This window comes from Rhyacophila brunnea, unplaced genomic scaffold, assembly GCF_057557595.1.
Source record: "Rhyacophila brunnea isolate RB1 unplaced genomic scaffold, BYU_Rbru_1.0 scaffold_202, whole genome shotgun sequence".
NCBI classification, from domain to species: Eukaryota; Metazoa; Arthropoda; class Insecta; order Trichoptera; family Rhyacophilidae; genus Rhyacophila; species Rhyacophila brunnea.
The window spans coordinates 50,681-57,015 of NW_028232863.1; positions in this window are offsets into that span (position 1 = coordinate 50,681).

Here is a 6,335-nt window from a genome sequence, read left to right on the forward strand (position 1 = left end):
TAGTACATAAAATTTTGAAATATAAATTTAGACAGAAGATTCAAATAATTGCATGGTTATTTATAATATTAAGCTAAAAAACAAATAAAAATTTCACGTTCATAATTTTCCACAACAAAAACTATTTTACTTGAAACAAGCGCGAATAACATATCGAAGTTTTTCAGATATTTCAGTATCAAAGATATAACAAAGGTGTATATATTCTAATGTTAATGTATATGTTGACACAATGATATTATACCATTTATTTATAAGATTTGTAGCTGTTTAATTTACATAAACTACGATATTATTTTTATGTTCGACTGTTTTGAATCGATTTTTTTATTAGACAATGTATGAATAGAAATCAAACATTGATAAGCAAAAATGAACTACAAACAAATTTATATATTCAATTTTATATCGTAACATGCCTAGAAATGTGGTAAAAGATTTTTTGGTCTAGATAATTTCCAATTATGTATTATTTTTGTTCTAAAAGAATCACCCTGCTCATATATATTCAATTATTTAAACCTTGAGAAATAAAATATATAAGAGAATAATAAATGCTGATAGACTCAACAATTGTGTTTATCACTAAATTTCGTGTAATGAAGTCCTGGAGTTTTTGATTTTAGCATATTAGCTGCTAGATTATATTTAAAGTGAGTTCTTTTGACTTTTTTTTAGTTCTTAATATTTAAATTTCCTAAAATAACCATCATTATTTTATTAAAATAAAGTTTTTTCCTTTTTTAAAATTTAGTATAGCAGTATTTAATAAAATCATTGATCTTGAATCTTTTCAATTCTATAATCTAAGGAATTATAATAATTTAAAATTTTCGTTTATAACCAGACAACTTAGTACAAGACAATGCTTCGTATTTTTTTGAACATAAACTATAGAAATTTTCTAATGGAGAAAATTAAGACAATATACTTAAGTTGATAATAGATTATATTTTCTAGCCACGCATAGCACCGATACCAATTAAAGTATTGATGGCATCACAGCTGTTTTATATATTGATTAAATGATAAGCGAGATATAATAGAATTTTTTTGCAAACAAGTAATCTAAAAAACTAGCTGATAGTTTTGAAGGTAATTTTGAATGGCAACGCAAATTAAAAATCTATTTATTATAAAATTTTGTAAACAGATGTCTTAATACTCAAAATACTAAATTTTGTTTTAAATCAGGGTATAAAATATTTTATATACAGTTACAGTATAATTAAGGGTGCATTTAAATTTTAACTCTCAATATTAAATTAGGCATTGGGTGTGCATATAAAATAAAGGCATTTTTTTGATTTTAGTTTAATCCATGTATATAATTCGTTTATTTGTCATAAAAATATTTCAACCGTTCACCATAATTGCCTTATTTTTAATCAACATTAAGGTGTTATAGATTTGCAATAATATCGCAATAAAATATTGATCTAATACTTCATATTATATTTATACAACTATTATAATTTTTTGATGACAGTTATTTATAATTTTATAGAAAAAATCAATCATCTATTTAATTTGTAGGCAATTTTTGATTGGACCTTTATATTTTCTTAAACAGATTGACTGATATAATATTTGAGGCATATTTTTTAATAAATATTTTTCACTTTATTTTCCTCTACTATATCCTGATCGACTCCTCTTCTTCTCTCAAGACTTATCAGTTCAAAGCTATTTCTCAATCCTATGATTTGCATGATCTAAATTATAGTATAGAATTATAAATACATCGTAAATGTATATGAGAAAAGATATATGTCAAACAGAATATTTTTAATTCTGTAATGTATCATCAGATCTTATATTTGTTTAGTTTTATTCTATTCAAATTAACTCTTTTTATATAAAAATATGCAAAAACTTTAGCGAATTTTTCTTTTACAACTAAACTGAAGGTTTTGATTTAATCTAAAATTATTTATATTTTACCATTAATATGACATAACATGTGAATTTTATACCCAAATTTGTTAAAATATAGAAGCCTTATATTTCTAATAAATTCGTTATGATATGGTTACTTGTAATAAAAAGAATTTTCATTGCCCATAAATATAAATAGTCAAAGATGATTAGATTTTAAATAAATAAATTTTTACATTTTCTAAATCAGAAAAACCAAAAAAACTTCTGGCCCAGAAAATAAAAACATAATATACAAATTATTATGAGAAAGAAAAAAATAAATTCGAAATATTATTTTTAGATGCATAACGAAGATATCCATACACTATGACGCTGGCTTTTTATTTTAATAATAGATTGATTCAAAAGAAAACTATTACAAAAGACACCTATTAAATTTTTTTAATGACTAAAGATCGCAAAAAAATAATAATAAAAATCTAAAAATATAATTTAATAAGATTGTTTTCATTGCATAAAAATATGATTTCTACATTTTAAAAAAATAAGATCTTTTATTATTATTTCAAGTCTCTCAAATTGCATTCTAATAATGTATTAGCTCTAAATTCATTAAGATTAAAGGTTTCAGTAAAAAAATTGTTACTTAATTAAATTATATGAATCAAATATAGCAACGTTATAATCTACGATACTAAATGCGATTTTCTATGCTAGAAATGTAATCCGATTTTACCACTAATATATTCTATTTAATCTGAAATGCTATCAATCCAAAATCACAAATTTTAACAAACAATTTTCAGATAATAAATGAACGAAAAAGTTGGGACCATAACTCCACAACTTTTTTTTCAAATGAAATGTTAAAATCCAATTAAAATTAGCATCAGATAAATCGTTGTTATTTGATTTCTTTCTTATTAAATAATATATATGTTTTGTTTTCTTAATAGTTAGAGTATCAAAATTGAAAATACACACCCTTGAAAATATTCGGAAAAACGTACAATAAAATCTTTCAATATGGTATTTTTTTGTTTATATCAAGATTTACTTTAATTTGAAAACGATTGTAAGTAATTAGAACTTAATTTGAGTTGCTATGGGTAACCAATATAAATATTTAATCTTAGCATTGATTTTATTTTCATGTGGATTAATTTGATTTATATAATTTAATCTTATTTGAAAAATTCCAAGTTGCTTTTTAACCAGATTTATCTGTCATTTCTGTTTACCTCATCATCTTCGAAATATGATTTAGAATATCCATTTAAATTCTTTAATTATTAAATCTTACACATTGAAGCTATATAAATTTAATAAAAAGCTATTTACGAAACCCTTCGGAGTGATGCAATATATATTTTTAGATCGATTTACGGTAAATAAATAATATTGTATGTACTTACACTTATATATGACTCTAATGGAACTTAAATCGATTCCCCGATGCAAATATTGATAGTTAAAGCCAATTATTTGATATGATTATGAAATTGACAAAGAAGAAAATACTATTGGCGCTATGATAAACATTTTCCTTTTTTTTTATCAAAAAATTCATTTTAAGCCTATATTTTCATGTTAATTTTTCTATTTTACTTTCATTTAAGGCTGTTTGATTTTCGCTATGATAGATAAAAATATATATACTTGAATTAAGTGTCATATGTACATAGAAAAAAAATTAAAATAGTAAAAATTACGAGATTTAATTAATGTCACAAACCCGATCACGGCAAAGGTACATACAAATGCATTAAGGAAACTCCATTTTCCATAAAAATCTTGTGAAGAGAATTGAAGGAGATGTAAGAGATGATATATAGTCAAGAGTATATAAAATGTGTAATCGAGACACGAGTTTAACTAAGCTATTAAAAAAATTTTAATTCAAAAATAAATTTGGCCCATAAAAAAAAGTTTCCTACATTTATTTAAACCAAATACCATGTCGTTATAAGCCTTTTTATATGTCACAACTTATTTTATTCTACAATAAAGCCTGTTTCGCATTAATATCTGATATATTGCAATATATTGTTAGAGAAAAGGGATTATATAATTTTATTCTTGGTATATTAGTTTTGTGTCAAATTATGCAACATGTTATAGGACTAAATGAATTATGTATCACACTAAAGTCGATATTATATGAACAAAAATAAAAATGATAATTATAAGATAAAAAATGAATTATAAGTAGAATATTGGCCTTTGCAAACAGCAAAAATCGGAATTTTGTGAACGATTTTACAATAAGCCTTTATATATTTGCCATTTATAATGATCTAACATACCTTAAATAAGCTTAATAATATAAGTGAGAAAATAGTAAACATAAACAAGCATTTTTATAAACTTTTATCTAATTTAGATCTATTTTAATAAAGTGGCTCTAAAGATAAACTATAGCCAAATTTTAAATTCACAGTTCTAAAAAACTCAAATTTAATGATAAAAAAGTATCATCATGCCAGTTGACAGTATTTAAATAGGTTTTATATATGATAAAAACATAATTACATGAAAAAATAGAAAAAAAATTAAAAAACACTAATTATACTTTATGAAGTAAAAAAATATAACATTGCCATGTGCATATATTGAACGAAACGTATATAATGATGACATAAAAGCATCATAAATCTAGTTTTATGCGCTTTTGAGTTTGATGATTTTAATCATAAGTATGTATCACATGTGATTCAGGCTAGTGATATTCTTAACGTTGTGGTCGGCGCATAATATTTAATCTTTTATTGAACTAGATATTTATAAATCAGTATTACACACGTAAACGTTAAGTTGCTATGAAATTTAAGAAATATTTCTGATATCCGGGAAAAAATGATTCAAATATTGTTTAATATAAATTTAAATTCTTGGACAAAAAATAATTTACCTTACTGTAGAAAAAAGGCTTACATCTTTTACTGTATAAAAAGCTAAATTACACCCTTATTAAGCATTAGCTTAACGAACTGAAAAAATTTACTATACTGGGTTTGTTTGAAGCCATGCATAATATCGCGCATATCTTAGGATCAGTATATTTTGCCCACATTAAGTTTCTATAGGCGACTTGCCATTAAACCCACTAATTCGTATGTTCTAGACCACTTATAGATAAATACCCGCATCCTCGGAAGATATTTCAAAATTTTATAACTTTTACATGAATATACGAGGGCTTCTACAGCACATTGTGCTAACTATATAGTGCGAATTAAGCGCAAAAGAAGCAGAAAAACTATCAATGCTTATTTTAGGAGCACAAACTTCGATTAAATCACGGCCACTTATGCCTACGATGGGAAGTAGGATAATCCACAAAAGTAAGTGAGCAACTAATACCATTAAACTCTTCTGTCGTTAATCTAAATTCAGACACATAATTTCATCATCACTGATGCACCTAGTATGTACCAGTTAGAGGGGGTTTTTCCAGCCAGCCTGGTATAAAAATACCTTTAAATTTACCATCTAGAAGACATAGCTTTAGATAAGATATTTTTTTGCTCGTCTATATAATAAAATCATTGTAAATACCTTTTTATCTACTGATTTAACATCAAAAATTACTAGTTTTGTTGCCTTTATATCTGAAATAAACAACTGTAGAAATATTATTCAACCGGACACGTTCAAATGTATGCTATGATGTGCCTTAGAATTTTTTTTATTATAAATACATAAGATAAGATAATATTGTTACTTTAATTTTAAATTTTATCTTCATGCTCTACATTATTGATTTCTTCGCAAAAATCATATTTATAATTTTCTTTTTAACATATTCTCTTGCATCTTCTTCGATACATATTATTTCAAGGTTTTTGTTGGATCCTATGGTATATATACATCAATTTGAGTTGAAACTTTGAATTCTCTCATGTCTATTTTATGATATTCTATTACCAAATCATTTATGTTACGACATATGGTAAAATATTTGTCTTAAATTATAGATAATGTACGATTCTGATGGTTATTCGCCAAATTTTCTTTTTATTTCAAAAATGTTTATATGTTATATATTAGTTACACCCAATTATACCAAGTTGCTACTTTTTTTTTCTTTTTATCATATACGAATTATCATTTAGTCACTATTAATTTTAGTGCAATCATATCTCTCGAGTTCTTCTTTTATATTCATTTTCCATAGGCTGTATAACAGAGCGCCACAAAATCTACAATGTTTTCTAAAAACTCATATTGTAGACTAGCATGAGTGGAGGTTTTTTATATGTTATTTTACTGCTTGTGTGATCGTGACCTAGCATTTTTTTACATCTTGTTGCCCAATTATTGGCTTTTTTAGAAGATGCAATACCACCCGCGGACGAAGTATTCACCTTAAAAAAATATGTTCCTTTCTTAAATAAAACACAATCTAGCTTCTTTAGATAGTCTTGGTTTTATGTGCTCTGGCTACATTAAAG